Below are 25,053 nucleotides of genomic sequence, written 5' to 3'. Positions count from 1 at the left end.
AGGTGGCGCAGTGGTTAAATGCAGCACTGCAGGCTACTTCAGCTGACTGTACTTCTGCAGTTCGGCTGTTCAAATTTCACCGGCTCAGGGTTGACTCAGCCTTCCATCCTTCCAAGGTGGGTAAAATGAGGACCCAGATTGTTGTTGGGGGCAATATGCTGACTAAGTAAACCGCTTAGAGAGGGCTGAAAGCCCTATGAAGCGGTATATAAGTCTAACTGCTATTGCTATTGCTATTGCTGTTGCAATTTCTGAATTAGCGATTTTTCAGACAGTTACTCATGCTTTGGTCACTTTGTGTTGCAATATCCTGTGCATAGTTCTACCCTAGGAAACAACTTAATAGGGAAGCTACAGCTGGTTAAGCTGCAGTATGCCAAGGTAAGATCGCCACTTTCTGAGCTGCACGGGTTACCATTAGATTTCCAGGTATAATTCAAGGTGCTGATTATTACCCAGAACACACTTCATGACACAGGGCCTGGCTATTTGAGGGATGGTCTTTCTCCTCTCATGTCTGCTCAGCCCAGGGGTTGACAACCCACAGCTTTGGAGCCGCCTGTGGCTTTTTCATCCCTCTGCTGCAGCTTCCTGTCGCCGCCATATTTTGAGAGCAGTCTCTATGGCAAGAGGCGGGTTTTCTGGTTGGCTCCACAATTGATAGGGCTTTCAGTTAAGGCAGGTGGAAGAAAAAGGACACCGTGCTAGGAGGAGACTCTATGGTGGGGGAACCGGACTTCCGATCAGCAGAAGAAAAAGAATGCCGCACTAGGAGGAGGCTCTATGGTGGGGGAACTGGACTTCCGGTCGGCAGAGGAAAAAGAATGCCACACTAGGAGGAGACTTTATGATGGGGGAACCAGACTTCCAGTTGGCTCCAGAATTGAACGGGGGGCTTCCAGTTAGGACCTTTGTGGCTCTTTGAGTGTTTAAGGTTACCGACCCCTGGTCCAGCCTGTAAAATGTTACAGAATTGGTTGGCATGTTAAGTACAGAACAGAATAGAACAGGAGAGTTGGAAGGGACCTTGGAAGTCTTCTAGTCCAGTGTTTTTCAACCACTGTGCCGTGGCACACTAGTGTGCTGTGACATAGTGTAAGGTGTGCCGTGGGAAAATTACTTTATATATAGTCAATATAGGCACAGAGTTAAATTTTTTTAACATTTTCTAATGGTGGTGTGCCTCGTGATTTTTTTCATGAAAAAAGTGTGGCTTTGCACAAAAAAGGTTGAAAACACTGTTCTAGTCCAACGTCCTGCTCAGGCAGGAAACCCTATACCACTTCAGACAAATGGTTCTTAAAATCTTCCGGTGTTGGAGCATTCACTACTTCTGGAGGCAAGTTGTTCCACTGATTAATTGTTCTAATTGTCAAGAAATTTATCCTTAGTTCTAGGTTGCTTCTCTCCTTGATTAGTTTCCTCCCATTGCTTCTTGTTCTACCCTCAGGTGCCTTGGAGAATAGGTTGACTCCCTGTTCTTTGTGGCAGCTCCTTAGATCAATGTCATCTGATGGAACAGGAATTGGGCCATTGTTGCAACAATGCCCCAGAGATTCATACCGCTTCTATCATGACCTCATTTAATTGAGCTCTTAAAACCTGGCTTTCGTCTAAGACCTAGAATTAGGGTGTATGGTGGCTTCTTACAGGAATGTTGTTATGTCAGAGGAGGTGTTTATTTTGCTGTTTACTCAACCTTTATTAGGTTTTTCCCCCTGGCTGCACGTTTGCTTCAATCTGTTTTTTGTGTTGTCTACCACCCAGAGTCATCATAGAATCAGCTTGTCAAATCTGATGAATAAATAAAGTAATTGTTCTGATTGGCATGTTCTGCAAATCTCCTCACTGTCCGAATTTGTTGCCAGTTCTGCTGGTTGCTGGTGGGCCACAACAGTCAGCTTGCCTGGGAGTGGAAGAGCCAATGTTGCGATGAGACGACATGCGATCTCAATGCTCTGAGATCGCTGTTGATACTTTTGCCACTGGGTGGTCCAAACGGACCTAAACCATCCCGCAGAGATGGTGAACAGGAAGAATACGTCTTGCTGATCCCAGGGACATCGCAAAGTCCCTGATTGATCCAAGAGAAGTTCTTCAAGCCAGCGAAAAAAAATCCAGCCAAGGCTGATGAAGTCGGAGCAGCTCCAAAACAGAAGGATACGGAAAGTGAAAGTGTTTCCAGCTGGTGAGGAATTGCTACCTTTAAAAGAGACTGCCTATAAAAAACTTAACATTAATTTAAATTGGAGAACAGAAGAAATAAGCGGTGGAATTAAATTTAGAATTGTTTTGGACAGTGGGTTATCTTACTTTTTAAATGCTATTTTCAGGGATGGAATTTATGCAAGCCTTTTAAAATGAATGGATTAAGTTTTCTTCTTCTATTTTTTTTCTTTTATTATTCTTTGTAACCTATGGACTAAAATTCTCCTCTGTCATTACTGTGGGTGTTCTTTTAACTCATTCAAGAATCAGACTTTTTTAAACCTTGAAATACAAAAAAGATATAAAAAGAAAAAAAGAAAATTGCAACAATAACACTGCTACTCAGAGGCTGGAGGTTTGTGTATTGGAAATGAAACACTCTTACTTATCCCACTGATTATCCTGGCTTGGCACTCCAAGGTCTCACTGCTTGTTTATAGAGAGTGATAAGAAGAAAAACATACAGATGTCCCTTTGAAGTATATCTTTAACCAGAGAAAAGTGAAAATAAAACATTGTGAATCTATGCTTAATCTTGTTAACCTTCCAAGATAGAACAGCAGTGTTTGTTAGCTGGAGATAATGGCACAATTTCAACAGCAGAAAGAAACTTTAAGTCTGCAAAAGATATTATCAGAAATACAGAAATTATCAAATACATATGATAGAGAAGAAGTTGGAAGACTTAGAGCATCTAACAGCAAAATATGATGAAGAAGTTGGAGATGTTTATCAAGTGAAAAAGTGGTGGTTAAAATCCTAAAAATCAAAGAGGGAAATGAATATAAAGAAATTAAATTTGCTGATATTTAAGGTGAAGAGGTTCCAAAATTTTTTGAAACCCACCACTGGTCCTTGGATATGGTTATTCTACACTATCATGCTCATATTTATAAAACTCAGTGCCTCTGTGAAAGGTAAGGATGACTACTGCGTTTGTGGTGCAATCAGAACATTGCGTGTGTTGAAGTTGTTTTAACACAAACCAAAGATGCCTTTTAAAAAACAAGTTTACCTCATATTCTTATGCATGCCAGTGCTGTGTGTGAGATAATTTAAGGTGGTTCTGACAAGTGTCATCGGCATCTTCATATCCGTTCACATGGGCGGCAAGCCACTCCCATCCGGTCACATGGGCGGCAAGCCACTCCCACAAAGGAGGCCACACCCACAGAGTAGGTTCAAACAATTTTTGAAACCCACCACTGCTGTACACCCTTCCTATCTGCCTTTTTCACAGTCCAAGTTTCTTAGCCATAAGTAGCAATGGGAAAAACTATTGCGTTAATTATTGACTAATCTGCATTTGATTGGGAGGGCTGATTCCTTTAATCTTCCAGATGTGATTCATGATTACAGTTACAATAACTGATTACAGTTATTCAATCTAGATTCTGGGAAATTTCAATATTTGTACTTTAAGAGGCGCATGAAGGGGAGTGTTTATGGAGTGGTCCGCCTGCAACATCTCATTTGGCTTTCACACCATCCATGGGCTCCTTAGAAGCCTGCTACTTAGCTCAGTAACAGTGTGCTCACTGTTCCTTATTCCCGTCAGCATCCTGGAGTTTATTAAGAGGTTGACTTGAGGGCAATAAAATTGGAAACATGGAAATTAAAAGTCAAATTCATATTGAGCTGGTTTTATAAATATGACCTCTACTTCCTGCTGTCCCCCAGTACTTTATAAATGGATTCTGCTTCTTACATATGTCTCTAGTTGCAAAGGGGGAAACACACACACACACACACACACACACACACACACAAACACACAGAGGAACTGAAGGCATTTCTTACAGTAAGAGTGCCTTTGGAGAGCTTGGTGTAGATCAAGCTTTAAGGTCAAAAGGCGGCTTTGTAAATTGACTGTTACTAAAAGTGGTTCTTAAAAGCCTCATTGTTACTGTTTGAAGTGTGATTGCCCCTGTGTGGTTAAAAAAGGGAGGAAAAGAAAAATACAATAACTATGGAGATTAGGAGCCAAGAAAGAAGGACTTTTGAGTTTTCTTGTGTGTGGAAATGTTCCCTTCTGAAACCCTTAACAGCTAATCTTTTTTTAAAAAAAATAAGAAAAATCCGGGATAGCAATAAGCAGAACTATAGATCAGTACCTGGGGCAGAGGGTGAAGGTGAGGGGCTGTGTTTTGAAGACTAACAGATTGCGTGGCGTTTGGCTTTTCTACTTCTGATTCAGAGGAGATGCTTAATGTTTTCATTTTGGTCCCAGCTGGTTCTTTGAACAGTGCTTATGATTCAGATCATGGAAAACGGTGTTATGAGCAAACCCCACCATTTCCCCTCTGTGTTCCTACAGACGGGAACATGAGGTGGGACTTGAAAAGATAGGGGAGCTTCAAATGTACTTGTGAATCAGTTTCCTGATGTAACGGCAGCCCCATCTGACTTTCATTGAAAACACATGCGACTTTGATAAAAGATTACACTTAAAAGAAGGGGTGAATACAGGGCTGCGCAGACAAGGGAGCCCCTGTTTCTCATCACGTCTCCAGTTCCACATCTAGCGCATGTTTCGTGTTAATGGAACAGGCTCGTTTTAAAAGCACCCTTCTTTCAATGAGCTGCCGTAGCTATGGAGGCTTCAGATGTGAGATGCTTATCCACAGAAAGTATGTTTGGGTAGACCAGAGTTCCCCGATGTTTCCGGCTTTACTAGACCGGCGGGGTGGTGGTGGTGGAGGGGAGGAGAGGGGATTGTTCCGTGTGAGCAGACGGCAAGTGTACACGTACAGCTCCATTTGCACAAGCGTCATGCATGTGCGACTGCCACTCATGCGAATGGAGCGCCTGCGCTCTCCCGCTGCTTGTGCAAGTGTCGCTATGCATGTGCTCACTGCAGGGGTGAAATACACTTACCTTTGCTACCGGTTCGGTAGTACTGTGAGCATGTACACACTCTCACTTCGCTCATGCGCACCCCCTCCGTGCATGTGCAGGACATCCCGCACATGCACAGAATTTCAAAAATGGATGTGATGATGTCTGGGCGGGTGGCTGGAGCCTGCTACCGAGTGCCTGCAAAGGTAAGCAAACAGCGAGGGGGGGAAATCTGCTGTGCCACGCGATTTAGATTGGCTAGAAAGCAGGAAATATAAATAATATAATATAAATCGCGGGTCACAGCTGATCGTCGGAAAACTGGTTGACCCTAACCAGTTTCATTTTTTAAAAATACCGGCTTGGGCAAACCAGTAGTATTTTTACTACCGGTTCAGCAAACCGGTCCGAACCGGTAGCATTTCACCCCTGGCTCACCGACCATTTCCGTGGCCCGGATGCAAATCCTTCACAGCCCACTAGTGACCCCTGGTGTAAACAAATAGATTTTACTTTCTGTCCTTTGCTGCAAATATATACTCAGCGAAGCTGATTTGGTTTATTGTTCTCCAAGGTGTGTTTATCAACCCCCCCCCCCAAACTGTCCTAGACAAGGGACATACAACATGGGTGGGAAGGCTTGCTGCAAAGGGCACCAGTTTCTGAGTACTATCTTGGCCTTACAGACTGATCTGGAGGAAAGGGACATTCTCACAATTACATCTGGAGCCATTTGGCTGCAAGGCTTTATAAAATAGGTGTTTCATAACTGGAATTGTCTTCTCACTCAATTACCAAGCATCAGTGTTCCAACAATAAACAATAATAAGCAATCAGTAGCTTATAGTGGTTCCTTACAACGATTACATCAATGCAACAGCTAATCCCAAAGGTGCTTTTTTCAAGGCAACTGTGTTAGCTAAGCTCCCCGTTGGGAGAGCGAGTACGTTCAGAGAAGCGTTGTGAGAGTTGTTTTGGAGAACACACAAACCAGCATACAGAGACACTGCAGTTTAAATAGGCTTTTACTTTCATGGAACTAGAGGTATCAAAGTCCGTCAAACAGTCCAAGTCATACACGGATAAGACAGTCAGTCATCAATGTCTTTCAGTTAAGGGATAATCCAAATAACATAGTCCAGTATCATACAATCCGGTACACAAAGTTTGCTAACAGTTGCAAAACTTACAATAGCTCACGCTGATCTCTATACGGCACAGCTTCCAAACACTCAGATCAGATCAGCCCAGCACCTAACAAACAGAGAGCTAACATCATTCTGGCTCCCTCTTATGGCCGATTGTGGAAAACAGCAATCAATCACATTTTACAGTATGGTTTAAAGAAACAGGTACAACATTGTTACATGATTCATATATTGCCAACCTAACCGTTAGAATTATATTCCTAACAAACTGGACTTTCTGGTTTTTCTTTGAAGACGTTTCGCTTCTCATCCAAGAAGATTCTTCAGCTCTCACAGAAGCTTCTTGGATGAGAAGCAACACATCTTGAAAGAAAAACCAGAAAGTCCAGTTGCCTCTTGAAAAAAAAAGCACCTTTGGGACTGAGAATTTCCATACACACCCAATAGCTAATGGTTGAGGACCCCGGTGGTGCAATGGTTAACAGTCCAAAATGCTGCTACTAATAAAAAACTTCAGACCAACACAATCAAGTAAACAACACCCCAATCAAGAAACTGCCAAAGAGCCATCAGTAAACAGCCCAACCAAAGAATCTCTAAGACTGCCCCCACCTACATAGACAAGTAAGACGCGGAATATAAACTGACAGCAAACAGCACGCCTTACTAGTATTGATTATGTTACCCAGTTGGGTAATGAAACGTCTGCAAGAAAACAAGCAAGCTCAGAGAGCACCAAGTACCTTACATTTCACCCCTGGGCTACAAATATTCTCCTTTATTAATGCTAATAATAAAACAAAGGGCACAGAAAGCTAGACAATATTTAATTTTAATGTCTTTCTTTTGCGGGATGCTTGGTAACTCCATATAAAGCTGGCATTATTTTCGATTATCCTATTATTATTCAATCATATTATATTCGCAAGGCAGTTTAGAGGAATCCAGATCAGTCAGAAGCTCTTTTTTATATAGATAGTCCTAAACTTATGATTGGAATCGAGCCCAGGATGATGTCGTAAATCATTGTGATTGTAAGTCAAGTCATCGCATGACTGGAGTGTTTTTTTTTTGTGTGTGTGTAGGGACACTTTTGTCACATTCATTAAGCAAACACCATGATCCTTAAGCAGACCCTTAAGCAAATCCATTTTCCCCAATGGGCATTTTTTTTGCTGGAAACTGGAAGTTTGTTGGAAACTGGAAGTTGTGTCGGAAGCAGTGGTGGGATTCAGCCAGTTCGCACCTATTTGGGAGAACTGGTTGGTAACTTTCTAAGCAGTTCGGAGAACCGGTTGTTGGAAGAAATCTTTTATTTTTTCTCACTTTACAGGGCTAATCCTGTAAGGAAGGCAGGAAGGAAACATTCGGGTATTGTTTCTAGCCTAATCTTTATTGGCCTGCTTACAGAAACTGCCTCTCCAGTTAACCCTTATTACTATTGTAACAACTAAAGTGAAGTGCCCATCGACCTGAGTGACATTGACTTGGCCACGCCCACATGATCACATGATCACCGAGCCCCGCCTACCCAGCTGTTCATTAGGGCAGAGAACTGGTTGGTAAATTATTTGAATCCCACCATTGGTCGGAAGCACCATTGCCTGGTTGGGGACCCCTTTCATGTCCCCATGAATGTGCCCACCAAAGTGCTACCTATTTAACTACTCATGTTTGTATGCTTTCAGACCAGAGGTGGTATTCTGACCAGTTCTGGAGAACCGGTAGCAGAATTTTTGAGTAGTTCAGAGAACTGGTTAATACCACCTCTGACTGGCCCCGCCCCCATCTGTTCTCTGCCTCCTGAGTCCCAGTTGATCGGGAGGAAATGGGGATTTTGCAGTAACCTTCCCCTGGAGTGGGGTGGGAACGGAGATTTTGCAGTATCCTTCCCCTGCCACATCACCAAGCCACACCACTCCCATGAAGCCACTCCCACAGAACCAGTGGTAAAAAAATTTGAATCCCACCACTGTTTTGGACTGCAAGGTGAACAGGATTTGCAGTGAATGACAGGAAACATCTAAAACTGGCAAAAAAACACCCCATCACAAGTTGTAGTCCTGTGACTGCAGCATTCTGCAAATGTTCATAAAACTCAGATGATTGCCTCGTGTGCAAAATGTGTTCATGTGATACCAGAAGCCACTATAAAGTTTTAAAACAAGGTTTAAATTTCTGGAGAGGTGTGTCGTAACTTTAAAGGGTCATTAAGTGATAGGTCATAAGTTGGGGTCAACCTGTAATGAAATGATTTTTAATAGAGCAACATGATGGTGGCCATAGCAATTACAATGCAATGCAAGCTCCTTTGTATATGGTTCAATTGCATGGTTATGGAAGCCGCCTTGAGTATTTTGAATCTGTCTTCCTTCCAGACATGCTTGACGAGAGGCCAAACCATTGTTTGTTTGTTTTTGTTACATATTTTAACTTATTTTATAAACAAAGCGTTGTCCGGTTTTTCCCCTCGTTACATTTTCCTTTATGCGTATTTCATTTTACATTATATTTTCATTTTCCGTTTCAATCATTCTATTTTCATTCCATATTCTTCCGCTTAATTTTAATTTCTTCTTAATATATAAGCAACATCATTATTTGCCTCTCTAAATTAATCAAATTTAACCTATCATTTCCATCTATTCTCTTTTACTCTTAATAACATATATCCTCAAATTTAATTTTAAGTAATAAACATTTCATTTTATTAATTTTTCACAAGTAATACTATTGATCTAATTCCTTCCCATCATATTGAATATATATTGATGACCAAAGTTCATTCTATTCTATTAGTAAATCCTTTTCTTTCTTTCCCAAACCATTGTTAATCTATGCACACCCACACCCACTCCTGATTTATTTATGTTTTTAGTGGCTAATGGATCTGTTTGTCTTTATTAGACAAATAGACAAAAACTTATTTTTACCTGCCATCTAGCAGTTATTTGTATTTGGCGGCCTGTATATATATTACATGCTTGCCCCCTTATTTCGGCCTCCTCCTACTCTGCCGCTGATAAAACCCAGTTTGTGTGTCTGAAGGCTATCAATCACTCTGTCTAACTGTGTAAGTGGTCCAGGGTTGACCCTCAATATCAGCCTTCCTCTCCCTCCCTCTCTTTTCCTAACTTACTTGCTCAAACAGTTCTTACAACTTGACATTTTGCAGTGATTTTCAATAGCTTCAGCTGAATTAATCATTGTCTCTCTCTATTTCCCCCCACCCCTCAGGTCTATACTCAAGTTTTTTTTTTTTAAAAAAAAATACAATTTTATTGCAGGTCCGTAAAAATGTCGTTGCAACCCGTGGTCTTAAAAGTCTTATTAACTTTTTACAGTGGAGTCTTGAATATAGCATCCTACCCTTTAAATCTTCTTCTCCCCTGTCATGCAGTTTGGGCCCCTCTGAAGGCGGGCTTCAGTTTACTATCAGTTGTAAAACTTTGCTGCCTTATGTGGCGATTGTTGAACAAGGGCACTGGCAAAAAATAACCTCGAGTGTATTTGCTACTGGAGAAAAGTGTATTTCTGTGTTCTCTTTTATTCATTGTGTAAAGGATTTCTCGCCATCTGGACCACCTATGAGGAAATGTTTTTTTAAAGCGGTAAGATTAAGGAGCAGGGATTTACACCTTGGCCCCAAAGGTAATTACCAGATGGCAAAGAGCTTGTTTTCACTTAATGACTCAGAGCAACTGACTCACAAACAGAGACACTGTTAGTTCTTATACTGTCCGAGCAACCTTTGCATTTTTAAAAAGCAAGTCTGTTCCTCATCTAGAACAAGTCATCTTTCCTTGATTAAGCCAATGCTGATCGCGAAATGTTTTAATAACACTGATCTCGGGACAAGGCAAGCAAGTTTGATGATGGGTGAGTTTCCTTTCTTGGGGATGTATAATTTTTACACTCTTGGACGTTGCAAAATAAACACCCAATTGAACAGTTTAGCAATTCAGGCTGTTGTTGCTTGATGAATTGTAAATTTGCAGAGAAATGCCATGAAATGGCAAGTCTTAAAGTGGTATTGTGAGAAAATACAAAATTTTGAATTATAGTATGTGTAGTCAACAGGGGCGCGGTGGCGCAGTGGCTAAGATGCTGAGATTGTTGATCAAAAGGTCGGCAGTTCGGCGGTTCGAATCCCTAGCGCCACATAATGGAGTGAGCTCCTGTTACTTGTTCCAGTTTCTGCTAACCTAGCAGTTCGAAAGCACGTAAAAATGCAAGTAGAAAAATAGGAAACACTTTGGTGGGAAGCGTTTCGTGCGCCTTCGGCGTTTAGTCATTCCAGCCACATGACCACAGAGATGTCTTTGGACAGCGCTGGCTCTTCGGCTTTGAAATGGAGATGAGCACTGTCCCCAAGAGTCAGGAACAACTAGCACATATGTATGTGGGGAACCTTTAGCTTTACTCGATTTTGACTGAGACTGGAGAAAGCTAATCAGGGTTGGATTGTGTTAATACATAGATGCCACTGGGGAAAAATACTATAGAACAGTGGTTCCCAAACTTGGCAACTTTAAGACTTGTGGACTTCAACTCCCAGAATTCTCCAGCCAGCTCTGAGCAGAGCTGGCTGGAGAATTCTGGGAGTTGAAGTCCACAAGTCTTAAAGTTGCCAAGTTTGGGAACCACTGCTATAGAAGAAGGGAAGAAGAAAATATTGCTGCATTATTGTTAAGAAACACACACTCACACACAAACATTCTCTCCCCATCTCCCTCCCTCCCTCCCTCCCTCCCCCACTTTCTCTGAAGTCACCATTTATTGAGCTTGAATTCAAGGAAATTTTACCTTATGACAAATGTACAGTGAACTCACTGGTGCTGCACAGATTTTTGATTCTAACAATAATTTTTAAAATGTATTTTTGGCAAATATCATTGCAAAACGATATTCGAAACTGCCATTTTACTAGAGTCTGTTCACGCAAAGGGCTATTATAGAATAACATTTCAGTAATCCATATCTTTAATTTATCCCCTTTCCCTCTGCCAAGTCAATTACTTTTAAATAGGCTAATACTTATAATCTACTAATAGAAAAGTGCATTACAAAAGGCTATCTACAGCTGCATTATTTATAAAGATTGTGGAATTGTCATTTTATTGAATGTCTGTTGCAATTTAATTTGAACAGTTTTTAAAATTTATATACCTTTTAAATAAGACAACATAGGTAGAAATCTCTGATCAGAGTTGTTGGAACATTACAGGTTCAAAGCTTAAGTTATGTTTCTAAAGTATAATGAAGGTGCCATTTATTTTTCTAGTTCTGGATATCCTGCTCCAACCGAGTATTATGAGGATTTGGGATGATAGAAACTATTAATCAGTATATCTGGATAATACCAGGCGTGGAAGATATTTCCTACACCAGTTTTTCTCAACCTTAGCAACTTTAAGATATCTGGACTTCAACTCCCAGAATTCCCCAACCAGCACAAGGCCAGAATAGTAAAGAATGAGATCTCTACCACAAGATTTTTCAACCGTCAGAGCTCTCAAGCTTGAATATGGCCAGACATAGGATTAGTCCTCAGCCACAATAGGAATTGCCCAATGCCCCTTCATTGCATCAGCAGTCCAAACTTCAACCAAAAGTAGCTCAGACAAATATGACCCCTACCTGGGGTCATGGGAGTCTGATGACAGCCAATATAATACATGTTCTTGCAGAGGAACAGGAAGCTCAAGTTCAAAGCCCAAGAGAAGGTATAAAATCCCTTCACTCTCAACTCCATGTGGTCAGCTGCCCAGAAATACACATGTTTAGCGGTTCTGCTTCATCAATAAATGGACTCATTCACCAATCAGCCTCCATTTTGTCTCCAGTGCCTTTCTCCCGGATTGGAACTGAACCAGATGGAGATTTCTTCCAACGCTCTCTAAGCCTTAAGTGCCAAATGGGGTTCTCCTTCTTTGGTCCTCAGATGAATTATGCCACCCTTATTACTGGAGGAGAAATTGCTAAGTAAGCTTTATGTTGGGGAGCTGAAAGTGGATAAGAGATCATATTTCACCCAAGATGGATCACAGTCAATTAAGCTGCACTGTGTATGTCATGTGGTATACAGACAATATTTATTTTTCTAAAGTATTCCTTAAGCACATTTATCCCACACACTTCATAAAAAGATCACAGGGTCTGAACCAACAGAAGCAAATATAATATTAACCCCAAAGGCTTGTTAAACTGCACTGTGGTTATAAATTTGCTTCTCAGATTCATCCCTTCCCCTTATTACAATCGGCAAAGCAGATTTAATCTGCTAAAATATATATTTCTTGATTTGGTCAAGAAGTTCTCTTTCTTTCCACACTTATGGTACCGAAGAGTTTCCATTCAGGCTGTTTGGAATACAGCAAATATGGATACAGCTCTCCAGATGTTTCTGAACCACTAGAAAGATAAATCTAACAATAGCTATTCGTTGTCTGGGAAACAACAGTAGGATATGTTTATATCTTCAGCTGCTGCTTATGAGTCCCATAAGGGCATCTGGTTGGTTGTTTCAGAAATAAAGGCTGAACTCTATAGGGTAGGCTGTCAAACTCTTGGCTCATGCGTCACACGCTGGATATGCCAACACACGGTTTAGTGAAGGAGATACATCACATGACCAGGGGGTTCGCTGATGGGGGTTCACAGGAGTTCGAGAGAACCTCTAGCTAAAATTCTATGCAGTTTGGAGAACCACCAAATCCCACTCTTGGCTGGCCCCACCCACTCTTCCCCTTCTTTGAGCTGAGGTGGCGCAGTGGTTAGGGTGCAGTACTGCAGGCCACTTCAGCTGACTGTTATCTGCAGTTCAGTGGTTCTAATCTCACCGGCTCAAGGTTGACTCAGCCTTCCATCCTTCTGAGGTGGGTGAAATGAGGACCCAGACTGTGGGGGGCGATATGCTGACTCCGTAAACTGCTTAGAGAGGGCTGAAAGCCCTATGAAGTGGTATATAAGTCTAACTGCTATTGCTATTGCTATTGCTATTCTCTCCCGGGAGTCCCCACACAGCCCGTTTTGGATGCAGGTAAGTGCAGGGCGCGTGTGGAGGAGGGCGAAAAATGAGCCTACTGGAAGTTTGGGAAGGCCACAAACGGGCCCATTTCTGGCCTCCAGAGGGCCTCTGGAGCCTGGGGAGGCCATTTTTGCCTTCTCGGAGGCTCAAGGAAACCTTCCAGAGCCTGGAGAGGGCAAACCTCTCCCTGCCGTGGTGCAGGAGACCAACTAGGCCATGCCCTCCATGGCCATGCCCACCCAGCATGAGAAGCCCTTGCTAAAATTTTTGAAGTCTACCCCCACACCTGACGCTGCCATGACAACATGAGCTTGACACCTCTCAGTCATCCCGGTGAGGGTGCTGCTCAGTGGTGGGATTCAAATAATTTAACAATTTGTTCTCTGCCCTAATGATCATCTGGATAGGTGGGGTTCAGTGGTCATGTGACTGGGTGGGCATGGCCAACTCAATGTCACTCAGGTCGATGGGCGCTTCGCCTTAGCTGTTACAATGCAACAAGGGTTAACTGGAGAGGCAGTTTCTGTAAGCAGGGCAATAAAGATTAGGCTAGAAACAACACCAGAATGTTTCCTTCCTGCCTTCCTTACAGGATTAGCTCTGTAAAGTGGAAAAAAAACAAAAGGAGATTTCTTCCAACAATCGGTTCTCTGAACTACTTAGAAAGTTACCAACCGGTTCTCCCGAATAGGTGCGAACTGGCTGAATCCCATCACTGGTGCTGCTCAACAGGCAACTGGACTTTCTTGAGTTTTTTTTTTTTTTGAAAACATTTTGCTTCTCATCCCAAATCCTTCTTCAGTTTTGAAACTGAAGAAGCTTCTTGGCTGAGAAGCGAAACATTTTCAAAGAAAGTTTTAAAGCCGAAGAAGCCTTTCATATCTATATTTGCACACAAGTAAGTTTTTTTTCATAACTCTGTACAATCTCTTGTCCATTTCTCTTGTTGGTTAAGACATTGGACAGTTACTGAGGATTTCCTAGTCGTACTTACAGTATTTAGTTGTCTGAAATGTTATAGGGTTTCCTGCTTAATCAGGGGGTTGGACTAGAAGACCTCCAAGGTCCCTTCCAATTCTGTTATGGTGCTACATCTGGCCTCAGCTGCGAAAACTTGCAGGATAACTTTGGGCCAGCTGCTTTCTCTCTCAGCCCACATACTTCATACAGTTGTTTTGATGGAATCTTTTTTAGGAAAAAAAACCAGGTGTTTTGAGTTTCTGAAGAAAAGATGGAATATAAGTCTCCTAAATACAAGCAGCCCTTGATTTGCAACAGTTCATTTAGTGGCCATTGAAAGTTACAATGGCACTGAAAAAAGTGACTTACGACCATTTTTCACACTTATGATCATTGGAGCATCCCCATGGTCATGTGATCAAAATTCGGATGCTTGACAACTGATTCACATTTATGACGGTTGCAGTGTCCTGGGGTCATATGTTCACCTTTTGTAGAACCTCAATGGGGAAACCACATTCACTTAACAATCGTGTTACAAACTTAACTGTAGTGATTCACTTAACAACTGTGGCAAGACAGATTGTAAAATAGGGCAGAATTCACTTAACTGTCTTGCTTAGCAACATAGTTTTGAGGCTTGATTATGATCATAAGTTGAGGACTACCTGTAGACCCAACAATAAGAGAAATGTGCATCAGTTAAATACCAAAACCAAGGCACCTGAGGGTAGGACAAGAAGCAATGGATGGAAATTAATCAAGAAGAGAAGCAACTTAGAACTGAGGAGAAATTTCCTGACAATGAGAACAATTAATCAGTGGAACAACTTACCTCCAGAAGTTGTAAATGCTCCAACACTGGAAGTTTTTAAGAAGAGATTGGATAACTATTTGTCTGAAAAGTTATAGGGTTTCCTGCCTGAGCAGAGGGTTGGACTAGAAGACCTCCAAGGTCCCTTTCAACTCTGTTATTCTATTCTGTTCTGTTCCATTCCATTCCGTTCCGTGCCGTGCAGTGCCGTGCCATTCCATTCCATTCCATTCCAATTCCATTCCATTCCATTCTATTCTATTCTATTCTAAACCATAATTTTGGGAAGTAGACTAAATAGAATAATTATTTCCATTTTCACAAGGGAATTCTCTTTAGGTGATTCAGAGCCTCTGTCTGCATCACTGCCAGTAGTCTTCTCACACTCCCACTATCTCTAGTGAGAGATCAAGGAAGCAACATGGAAAAGAACTTGAGATACCAGGGAGATGGAAGGCTAACATGGTTCCTACTTAAGATGACCATTATCTGTGGTACCAGAGTGGAGGGAAGTGCTACAGGGTGAAGGCTTAATCTCCATCCCTTCCCAGGACAGGCGGAAGAAATAAAGCTTGAAGTGAAGAGAGGTTGTGACATAGGCACTTGGGAAGAAGGGAGATAAGAACTCAACTTTGGCTGTCAAGAAAAAAAGAAGCAGAAGGAGCAGATGGGAGAGGGAGCAGTAGAATATAACTTAAGAGATGCAACGTCAACCTTATCTAAGAGGTATTTATCACTCTGGAAGTCTTACTTCCGAGTAATTGAAGCCATGTGACTGTTGATGGCATGATAACAAGAAAGGAAACAAATATCATTACGAGTAAATATTTTTTTAAAAAATATATTTTTATTCTTTTTAAACAAAACAACGCATACAAAACAAAGCAAGAGAAGAAAAAAAACAAACCAACTTTCCTCCATTTCATCAAGCATGTAGTTTGGTTACAAGTTTTTGTGCATCAATTCTTAAGCTTAGGATTAACATCACTAGTTTTGCATTAAACATACCTGGATATTTCGTTGTTGTTGAGCATTATGTGTTCAAATTACCATTAATATTCTTTCATTTGTAACAATCCTTATTTCTTTGAAATCATAATTATCTATCAAATAACAATGAGTCTTTAAAGTATTATAATATCACCTATCTCCAAGAAGAAAAAGCGGAGATTAGAACAAAGAATCCCCATTAAATTATAATATACATTCATATTTTCAATTGACCATAATGCCACCAATCATCCAGAGTTCCAAAAATAGTTTCCCATTATTAATTATTAATCCATATAGTGGTTAAGTATTTCAGATCATATGTATATCAATTGTTCATTACATCATCATTGGTCCATTTAATATACAAAGATCTTTCTAATATAAAATAGTCGCTACATGCAATTATACCAAAGTGTTCAAATCATCCCACTCTTATACATTGAGATCATTATTGTCCTTTATATATCATGTAAATAGTGCTCTATATCATAACAAGAAAAAAAACCTTCATAACAATAACTGTAACTTTCTATTACTACATAAGTAAACAGTTTCATTCCCAGTTTTTTTTATCTAACCATTGGTAAAACAAGTCCCATACTTTATAATCTTGCTCGTCCTCTCGTTCTCTAATTTCAAAAGTAAGCTTACTCATTTTGGCACATTCAGGGGTGGGTTTCAACCGGTTTGCGGCGGTCCCTGCGAACCGGTTGGTCGCCGAACCCGGAAGTAAGTAACTTCCGGGAACGGCGAAGGGCGCGCCCGCCCGCCCGCAGTCCTTACCCGGTTTTGACGAGTTCTGCGCTTCCACGCATGCGCAGGACGCATACAGCGCCTGCGCGATCATCCAGGAGCAGCTGGAGCATCGCGCAGACGCTAGTACGCATGCATGCACCGCACGCGTGCACGAGGACGCCGCCGGCCCCGTTCCAACCGAACCGGTTGGAACGGGGCGAGAAACCCACCCCTGGGCACATTCCATTATTTTCCGAATAGTTTCCTCCTGTGATGGTACTTTCTCGTTTTTCCAATTTTTGGCAAATACAATTCTAGCAATTATGAGTAAATATTATTCTCCATTGATTTTTATATAGCAAACTAGTCTTTGAGGTTCTTTTAAAAAAATGTTTTTCATCGTAGTTTAATTAAGGAGTTACCCCGTAAATGTAGCCAATGCATGCTAAGCCATAGTGGACATGTCAAAAAGTTCAGCCCTCGCTTTTACAGACAACCATGTGCTGCTGTATTTTATAGAAGGCAGTACTCTTTGAAGAAGTCCTCTGTCTCGTGGATCATTCTAGATGGAGTCTGTTTGTAAGATAAAGAGCCTTAAGAATAGAGAGTAAAATCACCTTAACAACCCTTCAGCACTTAACACCTGGATAGGAGACAGAGCAGGCATACAAAAAGTGGTGGGATTGAAATAATTTAACAACCAGTTTGCCCAGGGTCAGATTAGCTGTTGTGAGAGGCGTGGCCCATCGCTGTCCTCCAGATTTGCCACACATGCAGGACGATCTTCCTGCGACAGCCAATTTGACCCTGAGTGAACCGGTTGTTAAATTACCCCCCCCTCCCCTATCAAAGTAGACCCTGGGTGCTGCTCTGCAATGGAGAAATGGGCAATGGGGCAGCCGGCATGAGGGAAGGAAGGTCAGGGAGAAGAAAGAGGGAAAGCAGCTTTAACCTTCTCTTGTGCCAGCCGTCCCGTTGCCCGTTTCTCCATTGCAGCGCAGAGCCCAGGATCCACTTTGATACCAGGGGTGGGTGAGTAATTTAACAACCAGTTCGCCCAAACCGGTGTGAACCGGCTGAATCCCACCACAGCATACAACTCTTAATCTGGGGCAGAGCGGGGCTTCCTACAGAAGCAACATAGAATGACAGATAAATGTCCTGACAGTGAGAACAATTCACCAGTGGAACATCTTGTCTTTAGAAGTTGCTCCATCACTGGAAGATTTTAAGAAGACACGCCGGAGCGCCGGAACCTGGAAGAGAGCAGCTGACCGGTACGCATGCAGTTGGCAACCAGTTGCTCTTCCAGGTTCCATCACCCACATGTATGCCAGACAGTTGGTCTGGCACACATGGGGACTGGCCAGCTGCAATCTTCGGGGTCCCGGTATGCGCATGTGCGCACAGGAATCTGGAAGAGAGCAGCTGGCTGGTGCACATGCGCACTGGACAAGCTGTACGGCATGCATGCATGCGCCAGAATCCAGAAGAGCAGCTGGCAACAGCGCGCATGCCCAGAGAGAGGGCTCTGCGTGTCACCTCTTGGACGTGTGCCATAGGTTCACCATCACAGGTATCGAGTCTCCTGCTTAACCAGGGTTTGGACTAGAAGATCTCCAAGGTCTCTTCCAACTCTTGTTATTTTGCATACTAGCTACAGTTCAGTGGTGGGATACGACCGGTACACCCTGGTACAGGCGTACCGGTGCCTGCTGGGAGCACCAGGTACCGTTCCAGTAGGGTGCTCTGAAGGGCCCACTCGCCCGCCTGCCCTCCTTACCTGTATTTGAGCCGATCAGGACTTATGCGCATGCACATGGAGCGTACGGTGCCTGTGCGATGCCTGGCCCTGTTGCACTGTACCGGTTGCACCGGGATCCGGAACCCACCACTGCTACAGTTCCCCCAACAATGACTGTCATATGTATCCCTTGCCAAACCAGAATATGGGGAGCAAAGCAACAGGATAGAAAAAACAAGCAGAAAGTTCTTAATGGACAGTCCCCCCAAAAACAAGTCTGACATATATAGTTTTAAAAATATGGTGTAATCTTAGAATATGCACAAGGCTTTCAAGAAGTTGCAGCTAGTTGTATTTCTTTACCTCTTTTATTTGCTAGAGGTATGTATATAAGCACTACATATTTCCTGATTGCCTTGGCCACCAGCTCAGAATCTGGAGTAAGTTTGAGTTTTGAGAGTGAAATCTTATCCTGATGCTTGGATCAAAGTGCTCCTACATTTCACTAGAGATAGACCAGAAACTAAGTAGATGAAATCAGTCTCAGCATAAACTAAACATGCCGAAGAGCAGATTCAGAATAGCGCCAATGAGGGAAGTCATTTGTGTCCTTCACGTCTACCTAATATTCCAGAAAAAAAAGCACTTTCTCTTCTGTTCCTACTTCAAGGCGTTCAAACCTCTTTAGACAAGGAAGCCTGCCTGACTTAAAATTAGGTACCCGGCAATTTCTCCTTTTATTTGAACAGGGCAGCGAGCATTTTATGGCAGATCTATTTTCAAAGCAAATTTTTATGCCTTTCAGTACTTGTCTGGAAGCATCGTGATCTGAAGACAATGAAGAGAAAGAGAGAGAGTGAGATGGAGGGAGGAGGGAGAGAGAGAGGGAGAGAGAGAAAGAGAGAGAGAGAGAGAGACTCACAAATCTTTAAATGCTTTTTTCTCCTATGAACAACCAAGCCTGAACAATGCAAAGTTCCTTAATCCAAAACCAGAGCTCATCTGTTGCCACATCTGTTTTCTTTCTTGGGATCTATAATTGAGCTGATCTTTCAAGACAATGGCACCGAGGTTTTTGGCATTTCAATTTCCTTGCTGCTTTGCTTTCATCAACGCTTGCTTGTTACAAGTCCTGGATCCCAGGGGAGAAATTGAACAGATTGTCTATGTTTTATGCTGGCTCAATATTGGATGTTGGGTAAAGTTGGTAAGAGGGATTTTTATGCCGAATGTTTCTGATGAGAAATACTTACCATATTTTTCGGAGTATAAGATGCTCCGAAGTATAAGACGCACCTAGCTTTTGGGGAGGAAAACAAGGGGAAAAAATCAGCGTCTGCCTCCCAGCAATTTGCCTCCTTGCAACAAACAGCAAACAGTACAGATGATATACACTTTTTGTAGTGTTACTTTTCAGACTATACTTGTATAGATGCTGTTAGAATTGATGTGCTTTCTGGAAGTTTAGTTATTCTCTGCTATTTAAAAGAAGATACAATAGCAATGGGCCTCTTTAGATCAAGCATTTAGATCTGTGAAAGTTTGTAGGGATAGCAATAGCAGTGGCAGTAGCACTTAGACTTAAATACCTCTTCACTTTTCAGCCCTCTCTAGTTTACAGAGTCAGCATATTGCCTCTAATAATCTGGGTCCTCATTTTACTGACCTCAGAAGGATGGAAGGCTGAGCCAACCATGAACTGGTCAGGATCGAACTGCTGGCAGTCGGCAGAATTAGCCTGCAATACTGCATTCTAACCACTGTGCCACCATGGATCTTAAAGGTTATGATTTCAATTTTGAGTTAGGTGTTTGGGGGGCCATGGCAGAGGTGGTATGCTGCCGGTTCGCACTGGATCGGTTGAACCGGTAGTGGCAGCGGCACGAAGCTCCCCCCACCCACCCAGATGTCATCACAGACCTTCTGCCCATGCTTGCATGCTGCTGCTACCGAACAGGTAATGAAGAAAATAGAAAACCATTACTGGGCCATGGGCATGGTGCATAGCCACAAAAGGTATTTAATGGGATCTGTGGTGAAGAAAAGTTTGACAACCACTGTTCTAAGGGAAATAGCTTAAGGGAACATGAATTCCAAACACTTGTTGGATTCAGTCTTGCGCTGGTAATCTTTAGGTTACCATGGTCCTCTATTTCTTGCCCTAACCTTATTTGTCACTCAAGAATTCCCATTTTTCCAAACCATTATCAAGTTTGATGCTGCTGCTATTGTTTATTAAGTTTCCCATATGACACCGTGTTTTATGAATTAGCCCATATTTAAATACTACTGTTGGGAGAATGTTTAAAATTAGAGCAAAGGCTTGTATAAGCTTTACAACTTTTGCCTCCAACTGCAATTTGGATATAGAGCATTTCTAGCTAGGAATTTTTGGATTGTTAAGAGATATTATCCCAATGGTGCTTTTTCTAAAAGGCAACTGGATTTTCTGGGTCTTTTTCCTTCTTCTTTGAAAATGTTTTGCTTCTCATCCAAGAAGCTTCTTCAGTTCAGTTCCACTTGTCATTCAAGGACTGAAGAAGCTTCTTGGATGAGCAGCGAATTGTTTTCAAAGAAAAACAAAAGCAATCAAGAAATCCAGTTACTTTTTGGAAAAGGAACCTTTGGGACAACCATGACCTGGATGATTGAGAATCTCGATAGACATCAGAGATATTATTTTTCAATAAACAGTTGGATCTTGGATCTTGGAGTCCTAGTGTACAACCATTTAAACATGAGCCAGCAGTGTGCAGCAGCTGCCAAAAAAGCCAACACAGTTCTAGGCTGCATAAACAGAGGGATAGAATCAAGATCACGTGAAGTGTTAATACCACTTTATAATGCCTTGGTAAGGCCACACTTGGAATACTGCATTCAGTTTTGGTCACTACAATGTAGAAAAGATGTGGAGATTCTAGAAAGAGTGCAGAGAAGAGCAACAAAGATGATTAGGGGACTGGAGGCTAAAACATATGAAGAACGGTTGCAGGAACTGGGTATGTCTAGTTTAATGAAAAGAAGGACTTGGGGAGACATGATATCAGTGTTTCAATATCTCAGGGGTTGCCACAAAGAAGAGGGAGTCAATTTATTCTCCAAAGCACCTGAAGGCAGGGCAAGAAGCAATGGGGGAAACTGATCAAGGAGAGAAGCAACTTAGAACTGTGGAGAAATTTCCTGACAGTTAGAACAATTGATCAGTGGAACAACTTGCCTCCAGAAGTTGGGAATGCTCCAATACTGGAAGTTTTTAAGAAGATGTTGGAGTTGTGATAAGGACAATCCAGCTATTAATTAAAACAGACGTTTTTTTCACTTAAAGTCTGAATAGTGTACAGATATATTTGTCCATTCACTGGACTTAAAAAATAACAATGGGAAAAATCTCATAGAAAGCCTGGTATTAGGAAATAAACATACCAATAGCACTTAGGTTATATACCGCTTCATAGTGCTTCACAGCCCTCTTTAAGCAGTTGACACAATCAGTATATTGCCCCCAACAATCTGGATCCCCATTTTACCAACCTCAGAAGGATGAAAGGCTGAGTCAACCTTCAGCCAGTCAGGATCAAACTGCTAGCAGTGAGCAGAGTCGGTCTGCAATACTGCATTCTAACCACTGTGCCACAACGGCTCCTATAAGAAAGCTGACTGTTTATGAACTATGTTTCCCCCCCTCCCCCCCCCCCAGGAGATACATTGATGAATGGCCTACAGTTGTGATGGAGAACCTCTGGCACGTGTGCCAGAGGTGGCATGCACAGCCCTTTCTGTGGGCGCGCATGCTGTTGCCAGCTGCTCTTCTGGTTTCTGGCCAGCTGGTCTTCGTAGGCACCGGAGCACTGGAAAATGGCCTGAAAACGGCCCCAAAAAACAGTCTGGAAAAATGGCCTGAAAACAGCCTGAAAAACAGACAAAAAACAGTCATGTGTGTGCCGGCCACCTGCCAGCTAGTCTTGGAGTTTCCGGTGCTCCGGCATGCGCACATGCATGCATGTTCCGGTTTGGGTACTCGGTGCTGAAAAGATTTGCCATCACTGGCCTACAGTATAGTAGTTCCAAAGAGTGACATGCCAAACCTTTAAAATCTGGATTAAATGAAGGCAATAAATAAATGTCATCCTTCCTAAGATAATAAAGGCAAAGGTTTCCCCTGCCTAATCATGTCCTGTGCTGTGCTCATTTCCATTTCTTAGCTGAGGGAGCCAGCATTGTCTGATGACATTTCCATGGTCATGTAGCCAGCAAGACAACTCACTGCAACACAGAGTGTACAGCGAAACAGGGGATGCTGTTATCTTTCCCACTGAAGTGGTACCTATTGATTTACTCGCATTTGACATGCTTTTGAACTGCTGGGTAGGCTGGAGCTGGGTAAAGTAATAGGAGCTCACCCCATTGCGCAGCTTTCGGGTGTCAAACCCAGCCTGTCAGCTGGAAAGTGACGAGCTCAGCATCCTTAACCATTGAACCAACAAACCCCACCCCCCCATCCCATGAGATAATATAAGCTTTAAATCAGATGCAGCACTTGGCTTGTTTTGCATATTCAGGAGTTTTCATACTTTTTAAAAAATATATTTTATTTTGTTTAAGACAAGGTTAAAATACAAAATAATAATAATAATCCCAAAACCCCACAAAAAATTAAAACAACCAGAATATTAAAAAATGCACAACCCTCACCAAAAGATATAAACCTACTATCCCCTCTAGTTGAATACTGATTAATACACTACATTTTCACAATTTCATAAAGCTGGAATCAGTGAATAAATAGCTGGTCTTTTCCAGTCATTTTTCCATGCTCACAATACATGCCATTATTTTATTATGTATCATCCCTTGACTTCTATAAAGCAGGTTGGGTGTCCCAAAATTCTGAATGAATAACATCTTATATATTCCCCCACCCTCCGGTAATTGATGCATAACTTCAATGACTTCCTCTTTTGTGAATTCTACCATTGAAGATGTATATATGAAGATGTTATCAGTGCTGTAACTCTGTGGTATTTAATACATTAACTGCTTTACAGAGCTTCAGGCTAAGAAATGGTGTAGATTACTTAAGGACCCGATTGATGCTCCTTTAACAGCATATGGGGTTTATAATACATAGATAAATTGCAGCTGCACCTGCTTTTTAATTAATTGGTTTTGCTGCTTCAGCAGAAGTTTCCCCTCCCTGATTATTATCCTGACAACAGTCCTATCTGTATGGAAATAGAGTAATTCACCTTAGAAAAAAGTTCCATCCTTGCCAAGAAGTTTTTATTCTGCAGATGGTGGGGGGAGCCCTAGTCTAAATAATTCTTCTGAGCACTTCGACTATTCCATATTTTAAGCATCTGGGACATGGTTGAGACCCACAGAATTGTGATCATGATTTAAAGAGCTTTGTAAAGAAATGAAGGGAGTGTGATGGCTCAGCAGTTAAAGACACTGAGCTTGTCAACTGGAAAGCTGACAGCCAGGGTTGGAGACCCCGAGGGCCATGCAATTACCTCCAATAGACCGATTAGATCCCACAGATTAGGCCTCCTCTGAATTCCATCCGCCGGCCAATGCCAGCTGGCGACTACCCGGAGGAGAGCCTTCTCTGTGGCTGCTCCGACCCTCTGGAACGAGCTCCCCGTGGAGATTCGAACCCTTACCACCCTCCAGGCCTTCTGCAAAGCCCTTAAAACCTGCCTGTTCCAACAGGCCTGGGGCTAAAGAGTTTTTGCCCCCCCCTCAAATGGTATGGTTGTTGTGTGCTTTTAAATTGTGTATTGTTTTGTTCGTCTTTTTTATCCTTTATCTTTACCCCCTTCCCTGACTTGGATTGTGAGCTGCCCTGAGTCCCCTTCAGGGAAAAGGGCGGCATATAAATGCAATAAATTCAATTCAATTCAATTCAATGCAACTGGGTGAGCTCCTGTCCCTTGCCTCAGCTCCTGCCCACCTAGCAGTTCGAAAGCATGCAATGTGAGTAGATAAATAGGTACCACGTCGGTGGGGAAGGCAACAGCGTTCCATGTGCCTCAGCGTACAGTCATGCTGGCCACATGACCATGGAAATGTCTTTAACAATGCTGGCTCCCTCTGGACATGAGCACTGGGTGCTAGAGTCGGACACGACTGTACAGGAAACCTTTTTGTAAAGAAACGAAGAAGCTAAAATTCAAGAAGGGTGGCTCCATGTTGCTATTTGCACTGGAAACAGAAGTGGGTTCCTACCGGTTTGGACTGGTTTGGCCAAGTAGGTAGTAACTCAGCCTGCCACATCCCTGAGCCAGTTCTATCGGTGGCGGTGGCATCTTGATTTTCAGTTCTGCACATGCGCAGAACAATCTTCATAGCAAAAATTTAATTTCCCCACCTTTTCTAACGTTGTGCACATACGCAGATCTTTTTAGGTGCAAATGTGTCCCGTGCACGTGCGTGCGCGTGCGCACACACACACACAATTTTGTGCACCGAACCGGCAGTAATTTCACCCCTGACTGGAAAGTAATCTATATGACTTAGGATCGGGTTATCATTTTTCCCAAGAGTCTCTTTTTTTCAAGAATTCCTATCATCCAATTTAATC

Source organism: Thamnophis elegans, chromosome 8 (genome assembly GCF_009769535.1).
Source record: "Thamnophis elegans isolate rThaEle1 chromosome 8, rThaEle1.pri, whole genome shotgun sequence".
NCBI classification, from domain to species: Eukaryota; Metazoa; Chordata; class Lepidosauria; order Squamata; family Colubridae; genus Thamnophis; species Thamnophis elegans.
This window is presented reverse-complemented; position numbering follows the sequence as displayed.